Consider the following 12,015-nt stretch of genomic DNA (forward strand, 5'->3'; position numbering starts at 1 on the left):
ACAATGAAATGCCTGCACATTCACCATCATTTTTGTGGTTATGTGTTTTTTTTACCCATCAGATAAGTGTTTCAAACTACCTGTCACGAACTTGGTCTTTAAGCACGTCATGTACGAAATGTTTCTTCATTTCCATGGATGCTCTAGGACCAGCTGAGTTCCTCCAGCATTTTATGTGTGTTTCATGTAAAGCTGTAGCTTTGTTCACTAGGGCGCATGCGGGTGATGTGTTGGCACTGGATTGATACGTGTTGGTATTGTATTAAAATCACAAGAGCATAAGCAGAATTAGGCTATTTGACTCATCAAGTCTGCTCCGCCATTCCATCACAGTTGATTTATTATCCCCTCAACCCCATTCTCCTGCCTTCTCCCAGTAATCTTTGATGCGTTTACTTGTTGATGTTGGTATGTGGAATTCATCATCACAGACGGCTGTGGAGGCCAAGTCACTGGGTGAATCTAAAGCGGAGATTAATAGGTTCTTGATAGGGTGAAAAGAAATCCAGAACAATGCCTTGTGCAAAGTTCAGAAAGTTGGGTGAAAGTTTAGTGACAAGTATATTTCAAATTAGTGAAAGAGATTATAACTGTCGGCCGTGAGGGAGGGTCGTTCAAAGTGTACCCACAAGATTAAAATAGAGTAAATCCATTTCACACTTTTCACAACCTCAAGATATCATGAAAACAATTTACAACCAAGGACTGTTTTTGCTTAAAGTAGGATAAACAGCAACTAATTTGTGCACAAGTTTCTACAAAACTCCTGAGTCAGAAGGAGCAGTTGGCCAGGCTAGACCTTTATTGCTTGGGATGTGGGAGAAAGATGGGCGGCCTTATGTGCATGTTTAAAATGATGAAAGACATAGGTAAGGTGGAGGGAAGATAAGGTAAGGTGTGCTCATGTGCATAGATCAGAATGTGAACCCAGAACCTTCAGCGTGCAAAGCTCTGAGGCTGAATCCTGTGCTGTGGTGGGAAAATAATGGAGCAATCAAGTTGCAGATTACAGATGGAATCTGGCATGGTAAAGCAAGTGAGATGAGGAAATGCATGATACGTGGTTGGATTCCAAGAAGCACAGAGGAACAATGGCATCCTGAAGTGTAGGAATGAGATGGTTATGAAAGTATGGAGGGATATGTTCATTTATCAGCCACATTACAGGATTTTGACATAGTGAGATCATATTAGAATGCTATATTACAGTTTAGGGTATAGTGTATATTAATGATTACTACATTACAGGGCAGATAAGGCATAGGAAAGACTTGCATGAAAGTTGTCAATGCTGGACAACCAGAGTTACGAGGCGAGATGGGAAATACTGGGGAATTTCATCTAAAACAGGTCAGTCTGAGGGAAGATTTAATTAACTGTCTCAAAGTATGGAGCCCACTCAGGGTGAACAAGAAGGGCTTGTTTCCTCCAAAGGAAAGGGTGACAACTAGGGACTGAGGGTTTCATTCAGGTGGTAGGTATTAGAGATGTTCTGTGTTCCACTAAAAAAATGGGATTGGGAGCTCAGTACGCAAGAGCGGTGGACTGGTCGCATTTGGACGGTGCTTGGCTGAGGACTTCAAAGGCAAGTCGATGACCAAGAGGAGGGAAGTGGGATGGAGTTGACGGGACAGAGACCCTGCTCTATGATGCTGCTGGAAGCACATCCGAAAGCAGGAAAGGAGGGTTGGAGAGGGTGCCCTCACTGAACACACAGCACTGTTGGACACTGCTGGGGCAACTTGCCCTAGAGGAAAACCTACTGGGGAAAACATCAGGTTAAGATGATTCTGTGCAATGCAGAGCATGGAAAGGGTTAAATGTTCCCTGGAAAGTTTCAGAACTGTACTCCCACCCCCTCCCTTCTCCCCTAACCCCGGTGCTAACCCGTGTTGTAAATTCATCATGGGAATCTTATTTTAGTTGAGATATAAATAGTTTCAGTCTCCATCACCAAGCTAAGTCTTATCTCTGGGCAAACGGTTAAAATTAGCAAGAGCGGCTGTGCATTTTCCAAAAGCGAGATTCCCTGCTGGAAAGCTGTGGTATTCTGCTCCTCAGTCACCTCTTTTAGATCCACCTCAAGCTCATTTGACCTGAGCCTTTCAAGACACAAATCCTTCTGTCGTGGGCACTTTGTTGTTGCTGTCACGCATTTGAAGGTGATTGAGAAGAATACATCGGAATTGTGGTTTGCCTGCCAGGGCAGAGCTTTTCTCTGCACTGAACATGCTCCCTTCTCCCTCGGAGTGTGAGTCTGAGGGCCTGTAGGGTTGCTGGCTTCTAATGGGAAACAGTAAAGAACTGTCACAATCCATTTCTGAGTCGATGTCCTGGTGTGTTACCTTCCCATTCCTCTGCCCCAGCGTGTCCACCAACCCAGCACACATTTCACTTCTTAATAAGACATGGGCATTTCCGGCTGAGCTTTATTACCCAGCCCCCATGTGGGTCAGTGAAAAGCTAATGGGATCCTGGGAAAGAAAGGGTTAACATATGAGTAGCACTTGATGGTTCTGTGGAGTTCAGAAGAATGAGGAGGAGTCTCACTGAAGCCTATTGAATATTGAAAAGCCCAGATAGAGTGGATGTAAAGAAGATGTTTCCTGTAGTGAGGGAGTCTAGAACCAGAAGGTGCAGCCTTGAAATACAAGGACATCCCTTTAAAACAGAGATGAGGAGGAGTTTCTTTAGTGAGTCTGTGGGACTCATCATCACAAGTGGCTGTGGAGGCCAAGTCATTGGGTATATTTAAAGTGGAGGTTGATAGGTTCTTGATTAGTCAGGGTGTCAAAGGTTACGGGGAGAAGGCAGGAGAATAAATAAGTCAGCTATGATGGAATGGCAGAACACACTTGATGATTTTGCTGCTAAGTGTTGTGAATTTTAGTGGATCTGAAGAGTCACACAAGCTAGAGCAAGTCAGGTTTGAACACCTCCTAAAGGACATTAGGTCATGAACGTAAAGATATGAGAACACTTTGTGTCTTCTCCACCACTCAAGAAGAACCTGCCTAACCCTTTATCCAACCAACTCCAAGATCAAACAATCTCTATACTGAGTATCCTCAGTAACTCAGCCTCTTCAGTCGTCTGAGTGAAGTTATTTCTCCTAATCTCTCTCCTGAATAGCCAAACATTTTTTTAAGATTGTTCTAGACACCCCAGCCCCCGAAACAACAGCCTCACACCCAGTATCTGAAACCTTTTTTGTAAATTTTAATACTTTATCTCTTATTCTTCTAAACTCAAGAGGGCACTAAACTACTCTTCCGTTTATTGCCAGCTCCAAATGTAGCTTTTTAAGACAAAAGGTACCAGTTCTGAATGAATGCTTCTCAGAGCAGGCTCAATGGGCCGAACAGCTAATTATGCTCCCATGTCTTATGTTGGGTGGCAGGGTAGATATACATCTCTACTAAAGGTGCTCCTTCCCTTCGCTAGCCTGCAGGTCACCCTTGGGCAAGGTGTAGCACCTGCTTAGCCCCTGATCAGGGTCATGTGAAGCCATGGGAGCAGGTGGCAGCTGGTGCATATCACAAGTCCTGGTTATGAAGCCTCTGACACCAGGCAGACAATCTCTGAAGAGTATTGATAATGGCTGGGGTCACCCGTCTTGTAAAGGCACTGCCCAGAAGAAGGCAATGGCAAACCACTTCTGTAGAAAAATTTGCCTAAAGCAATCATGGCCATAGAAAGACCATGATCACTCACATCACACGACCCGGCACATAATGAATGAACAATGTCTTATGGAATCTTCAACATGTCTCTTCCCTTGGTGTCAATTAGTAATCTCAGAGAGGTGAGAGCAGGGAAATGAGGCACCAGCCTGAATTGTACAGAATTTACCTGAGTCATTGGGAATGATTGAACAGGTTAGAGCTTTATTCCCTGGGGCACAGGAGAATGAGGGGAGATTTGGGAGATGTATACGAAGTCATTAGATAGAGTAAACGTACGCAGACTTTTACCACTGTGATTGGGTGTGACCAGATTTAGAGGTCATAGGTTAAGGGAGAAAGGTAAAATATTTAAGGGGAACATGAGGGTGAACCTCTTCACTCCAAGGGTGGTGAAAGTGTGGAACGTGCTGCCAGAGGAAGTAGTGAATGAGGGTTCAATTGTAACATTAAAGAGAAATTTGGATAAGTACATGGATGGGACATGGAGGGCTGTCCATCACTTGTCTAACCCTTGCCCACCACATCTTCATTTCTATCTGCAGAAAAACAGTTCAGCAAGCACTAGGTGAGCCAAAGGACCTGTTTCTGTACTGTAGTGCTCTTTGACTCGATGACAGTGTATCTGGCTTGGATTTCACTCCAGCACGCCAGTCCATGCACACTGGAGTGTCTGGGACTGGGCGTCATAGTGTCATAGGGATGGGAATGTCTCCGTCTCAGGTAGATGTGGCATTTGAAAGAAGAGAATTCTCCCTAGTGGTCTAGACCTCAGACCAGACCAGTGACTCTTTGCCCATTCCTGTGTGGGATCCTGTACTGCCAAATTAGCTGTCAAACGTTCTAAGTTATTCCAGTGATTATAGAGCAGAGAACTCCATTGGAAACAAAAGGGATTCTACAGATGCTGTAAATCCAGAGCAACATAGGCAAAATGCTGGAGAAGCTCAGTAGGGCAGACAGCATCTATGAAGGAGAATAAACAATCGACATGTCAGGCTGAGACCTATCATCAGGATTGATCTGCATAGACGCTGCCTGACTTGCTGAGTTCCTCCAGCATTCTGTGTGTGGTACTTCATTATAAATCCTTTGGGATATCCAGGAAGGATCTGAAATTTGAGTTAACTTCTCTATATGAAGAGCCCTCAAGGCTGTCCCACCATTAAATATGACTATGGCTCATCTATGTTGGCCTCAAATTCTCTTCTGTGCCAATACCCCATAATTCCTTGATATTTCAAGTATTTATTATTTCAACTATAAATTATCGGCCTCCACAGCCCTCAAGGGCAGCGACTTCCAGAGACTCTCTGGCTTCTGAGAGAAGACTGTCAGGTCACCTCTGTTGTAATTGACCAGGACATTTTATATTCCCATGTTCCCTCATTTGACCCATTTATTTCCAACTTTCTTTTTCAATCCATGCTAACACACATCCTCCAATTCATTAAGCAGCTTCTGATGTGGCAATTTGTGAAATGTCTTTTGAAAACCTAAATACACAACTTCTACAGATTTCACTCAACTCTCCCTGTTCTTAGAAGCACAAGAAAGCAATGTGCACCAGCAAGGGCCCCCACCATCCAGGCCATGCCCCTACTCACTACTACCATTGGGCAGGAGGTACAGGAGCCTTAAGTCCATGCCATCAGGGTTAGGAACAATACCACCCCTCAGCCATCAGGCTGCTGAACTAGCATGGACAACTTCACTGACTTCAGCTCTGAACTGACTCCACAACCTATGGACTTACTTTCAAGGACTCTACAAAGCATGTTCTCAGTATTGCTTATTTATTTTTTATTTGCACAATTTGTCTTCCTTTGCACATTAGCTGTTTCCTTCCACCACACCACCATCCATCTCCACACACCACAGCCCTACCTCCTGTTCCATCACTTCCAACCCTCATCCACCACACCTCCATCTCCATCCATCTCCACACACCACACCCCAACTCCTGTTCCATCACTTCCAACCCTCATCCACCACACCTCCATCTCCATCCATCTCTACACACCACACCCCGACTCCTATTCCATCACTTCCAACCCTCATCCACCACACCTCCATCTCCATCCATCTCCACACACCACACCCCGACTCCTGTTCCATCTCTTCCAACCCTCATCCACCACACCTCCATCTCGATCCATCTCCACACACCACACCCCGACTCCTGTTCCATCACTTCCAACCCTCATCCACCACACCTCCATCTCGATCCATCTCCACACACCACACCCCGACTCCTGTTCCATCTCTTCCAACCCTCATCCACCACACCTCCATCTCCATCCATCTCTACACACCACACCCCGACTCCTGTTCCATCTCTTCCAACCCTCATCCACCACACCTCCATCTCGATCCATCTCCACACACCACACCCCGACTCCTGTTCCATCTCTTCCAACCCTCATCCACCACACCACTGTCCATCTCCACACAGCATACCACCACCTCCTGTTCCATCACAAGTCTAACCCCTGTCCACCATACCTTCTCCCATCTTCACCCACTCTTCTGCTTCACAATGTCAGGTTGGACCATTTCTGTTGCCCCATGGTGCAGAGAATCACTGAACTGCCATCCCATTTCTTGGTCACCTCTCAACACCGGACTGCAAGTAGAAATATGAAGGCCGCACAGCTGATGACATCCTCTTAAAATGGAGAAATGCACAAGTTCTCACAATTGGTGACTGAAGAAACAGGGAGACACATTAATCCCTACTGGCATCATACTAATGCAGTGAGATCACCTACAACAGTGGACCATTGAAACCAATTAGTCCTCTAAACATGGTGGAAGTCAGATCCACCACTTCAGGAGATGTGGAGGCAAAGGAATCAATTTAGAATCAGTCCTCGCATTTGCACACCCACTCAGCGCATTTCATGGCTGGAAATCGAAACTTTGTGCCGAAAGCTGCTTAGTCAGCCTCCTCGCTGGGTTTCTGTGTTGAGAGCTTCCCATAGACACCTTCCTATATCAAAGAATCTTTAATCTAAGCACTCTCAATGTCTGTAAGGTCTTACTTTCCATTTCTGCGCACTTTAGAATCATATTATTCAAATACAAATGTCCATTCCTATGTTATGGAATACGAGGCCCCGTGGAAGTGCTTTAGTTAGCATGATGCTGTTACATCTTGGAGCGTCGGAGTTCAATTCCAACATCACTTGTAAGGCGTCCTCCCTAGAGTGTATGGGCTTTCCCTGGATACTCCAGCTTCCACACACAGTCCAACGCTGCACTGGTCAGTAGGCTAGTTGGTCATTGTAAATCACTATGCGATTAGGCTAGGGTTAAATCTGGGACTACTGGGCAGCATGGCTCGAAGGGCCAAAAGGACGTATTCCACACTGTATCTCAATACATTTATAATAGTTGTCTAAACACATCACGGTATATTACACCCCATTATCTATCTGTGGTGCCACTGTAGCACATGGTTTGCAGCCTGCAGCTCTGAGGTCCTTCACCCAATGACTGATTTGTCCAACCAGTTCACCTATTCACTTAACCATTCAAGATAATCAGTCAAAGTATTGCTTAAGAATAACAATAGAACAACAATATCAACCTGTCGGAGCTACACCCTGCTCCAATTATCAGTCCTCTTCTCACTACCGCCATCGGGTAGGAGGTCCCACACCACCAGGTTCAGGAACAGTTATTACCCCTCAACCATCAGGTCCCACACCACCAGGTTCAGGAACAGTTATTACCCCTCAACCATCAGGTCCCACACCACCAGGTTCAGGAACAGTTATTACCCCTCAACCATCAGGTCCCACACCACCAGGTTCAGGAACAGTTATTACCCCTCAACCATCAGGTCCCACACCACCAGGTTCAGGAACAGTTATTACCCCTCAACCATCAGGTCCCACACCACCAGGTTCAGGAACAGTTGTTACCCCTCAACCATCAGGTCCCACACCACCAGGTTCAGAAACAGTTGTTACCCCTCAACCATCAGGTCCCACACCACCAGGTTCAGGAACAGTTATTACCCCTCAACCATCAGGTCCTACACCACCAGGTTCAGGAACAGTTGTTACCCCTCAACCATCAGGTCCCACACCACCTGGTTCAGGAACAGTTATTACCCCTCAACCATCAGGTCCCACACCACCAGGTTCAGGAACAGTTATTACCCCTCAATCATCAGGTCCCACACCGCCAGTTTCTGGAACAGTTATTACCCCTCAACCATCAGATCCCACACCACCGGGTTCAGGAACAGTTATTACCCCTCAACCATCAGGTCCCACACCACCCGGTTCAGGAACAGTTATTACCCCTCAACCATCAGGCCCCACACCACCAGGTTCAGGAACAGTTATTACCCCTCAACCATCAGGTCCCACACCACCAGTTTCTGGAACAATTATTACCCCTCAACCATCAGATCCCACACCACCGGGTTCAGGAACAGTTATTACCCCTCAACCATCAGGTCCCACACCACCAGGTTCAGGAACAGTTATTACCCCTCAACCATCAGGTCCCACACCACCAGGTTCAGGAACAGTTATTACCCCTCAATCATCAGGTCCCACACCACCAGGTTCAGGAACAGTTATTACCCCTCAACCATCAGGTCCCACACCAACAGGTTCAGGAGCAGTTATTACCCCTCAACCATCAGGTCCCACACTACCAGGTTCAGGAACAGTTATTACCCCTCAACCATCAGGTCCCACACTACCAGGTTCAGGAACAGTTATTACCCTACAACCATCAGGCTCCTGAACTGGTGTGAATAACTTCATTCACCTCAACTCTGAACTGATCCTACGACCTACATTCTCAATATTGTTTATTATTTGCTGTTTGTCTTCTTTTGCCCATTGGTTATTTGTCAGTGTTTGTTTATGCATAATTTCCATAAATTCTATTCTATTTCTTTTCCCCCTGTAAATCCCTGCAAGAAAATGAACCCCAAGTAGTACATGGTAACAGATAAGAACTTAGATAATAAACATACTTTGAACTTTTCTCCTCACTTCACCTGCAGCCTATTTTTCCTCTTGTCCTGTGAACCATATGTGGCTTTTAATAAAAGGTCACTGGTTGAGGTGAATAGGCTGGCAGAAGGGGAAAGCTTCACGTGTACCTCGGAAGTGAATGATCTCTTATTAGCACCGTGGAACTCCTTGCACAGGGTCATTTATTGTGCTTGAAGAAGGCAAAAGCTGAATCAAAAGGGGAATTAAATTCTAGGTTAAATAAACCCACAATTCTGAAAAAGCAGAGTGGATGCATAGGGAGTCATCTCTTGTTTAAGGGCGTTTGATTTGTCCCAGAGCCTTCCTTATTCAGTGAGGAAAGATTGGTTGGTACATGTGCATTTAAAGATCAAAGGGATCATTCAGGCCTCTGGGTCTAGCCAATCATTACATCTCTACATGGAACTGAGAGTCACACAGGCCTCACGTTTGGCCCTAGCTCTCGGGGTGAAACTGCCAAATGGAATTTGAGAATATTTATGCATCGTAGACACATGTCCACTGGAGAATAGATGGCGGCTCAGTTCACTGAACTGCACGGAAAATATGCTGCAATGAGAAGGAACATTTTTGTCTGAATGATAAAAATAAAAGAGCCTGTGAATGGATAACGGAACTGTTAGATCTTCCTGAACCTTCCTGCGGACCACCAGGGCAGTGATATTCAGTGGGACCCTCCACTTTAAACATAATACCCTTCCTGTACTTGGGAGGATTGTTCAAGAATGGGAGGATACAGACAGGCTGGCAAAAAGGGAGACAGCTGAATATGTTGGAAGGCAGAAGTTTAAGTGGATACAGGACAAACTGTAGAAAACAGAGATCTGGCACAACACACACAAAATACTGGAGGAACTCAGCAAGTCAAGCAGCATCTATGGAGGGGAATAATCAGTCAGAGTTTTGTGCTGAGAGCTTTCGAGGGAACCGGAAAGGAAGAGGACAGCAGCCAGAAATAGAAGGGTGGGATGGGGGTAGATGGAGGAGCATGAGCTGGCAGGTGGCAGGTAAGACAGGTGAAGGGGAAAATGGATGTGTGGTAGGGGCGGAGGGGGGATGAAGTAAGAAGATGGGAGTTGATAGGTGAACGATAGGTGGTAAAGAAGAAGAGATCTGATAAGAGGACAGTGGGAGGTGGGAAACCAGAGGGAGAAAGAGGTGAGAGAGGGTGAGAGAGATCAGGGAAAACAAGTTTAGGTAGTTTCATTGGAAAATAGATGGAGATAGTTGTTGACAAGTTACATTTGTACATAGGTCAAATGGATTAATTGGATAGGTGGATGAATGGACAGGTCAGCCAAAGGAGGGGTAAAAACGAGGATAAAGATTAATAGGAAAATTGTGATGCTAACATCCTTAGGATATCCCAGAACACCTGAACCCAGTATAATGTTGTTTTGAAAAATGGCTATATTTATAACATGGAAATGTACAGTGATTTAGCCTACAGAGCTAGAAACAAAAGTTCTAACGAGGTCATTAGTGGATGTACTAAATGAAGTTACTAAAAAGAATTATGGAAATGAATAAATAGTCGATGTCTACTATTCATTCATTTCCATGGATGCTGCCTGACCCGCTGAGTTCCTCCAGCATTTTGTGAGTGTTGCTTGGATTTCCAGCATCTGCAGAATCTCTTATGTTATTAAAGGATTTACCTCATCAGCACCTTTGTAGAGCTTTACTCTCTGCCCAGGTAACTGCACAATAGAGTACCTGATTTGTCTGCTTTGGAACATTATAACTTTTCATGCCTTGCATTGTGTTTCTTTATTTTCCTGTAAATGCCTGCAGGGAAGTTAATCTCAATGTAGAATACAGTGACATATACTGTACATAATTTGATAATAAATTTACTTTGAACATTGAATTTTGAGAAAGCTGGTAAAGAAATATAGGTCTTTCCCATCTCCCAGCTTTCCAAAGAGTTTTGAAAACACTGTTTATTCCATCACCAGTACACCTCCACTGCTAGTCCCAAGTACCAACCACCCACCATGCTTCCTGAAGGGAATTAAGGGGATTCATCTGGGTAATGTAAATTGGGATTGGATCCAGCCATGGCCTTTTCCTTTTTTACTGACAGTAAAGGAGAAACAGAGAGTGATCCTCAACCAGCTGTGATACCAGTATTCCCTATCCTCCAGTCTGTTGGTCTGGAGTAACAACAATTGATGATTAAAATGTCTAGTTCATTCATCTGTTACTGAACACTTGCACAACGAGATTTTAGAAATGAAGGAGGAGGAAGAATTATTAAATATTTAAAGATTAGCTTTATTTGTTCATTGAAACAAATTGCATCATTTTGTGTGAACATCCAATACAGTCTGAGGCTGTGCTGGGGGCAGCCTGCAAGTGCCATGTTTCCGGTGCCAATGTGGCAGGCCCATAACTCACTAACTTTAATCTACATGTCTTTGGAATGTGGGAGGGAACTGGAGTGCCCCGGTCACAGGGAGAATCTTCAAACTCCCGACAGAGAGTGGGAGGAATTCCCTGGTATGCCAAAGTGCTCCGCTAGTCACCTCGCCATGTGCCACCATCCCAAGTTGGTGGGTTAATTGTCTGCTGTAAGTTGTCTCTCATGTTTGGGTGAGGGGTAGAATCTGGAGGGAGTTGATGGAAATGTGGGGGGAGTAACATGGGGTTAATGTAGGTGCTTGATGCTCAGCATAGACAGTGGGCCAAAGGGTCTGTTTCTCTCCATGACTCAATGTCAGACCATAAGACATAGGCCATTCAGCCCATCTACTCTGCTCTGTTATTCAATCACGGCTGATTTACTTTCACTCTCAACCTCCCTTCTCCCCATAACCTTTGACATCCTTACTAATCAAGAACCTATAAACCTCCACTTTAAATACACCCAATGACTCGGCCTCCACAGCTGTCTGTGGCAATGAATTCCACAGATTTGCCACCCTCTGGCTAAAGAAATTCCTCTCCATCTCTGTTCTAAAGTGACGTTCTTCTATTCTGAGGCTGTGCTAAAGGAAACATCCTCTCCACACCCACTCTATGTACTTACGTAAGCCCATTGCCCTACTGGGGTGCAGGCCACCAACAGCAGCTCATCAGAGTCCTCTGTCCTGGGCCTGTCTTTCAAGTTGTCCCCAAGTGGAGCCCATTTTCTTGCTGTATACTATTTCTTCCAGGAATGAGGCTTTGGAGCTTCTGTTGGCGTTCCTGCAGCTCTGGGTTTTTACGGGGTGGGGTTGCCCAACCCCCCTCCTTTCACAGCTGTGCTTGGGGCCGTCCATGGCGGAGCTGCACTCTAACTAGGCCTTACAATATTCAAAATGATC

Source organism: Hypanus sabinus, chromosome 1, assembly GCF_030144855.1.
Source record: "Hypanus sabinus isolate sHypSab1 chromosome 1, sHypSab1.hap1, whole genome shotgun sequence".
In the NCBI taxonomy this organism is placed as follows: domain Eukaryota; kingdom Metazoa; phylum Chordata; class Chondrichthyes; order Myliobatiformes; family Dasyatidae; genus Hypanus; species Hypanus sabinus.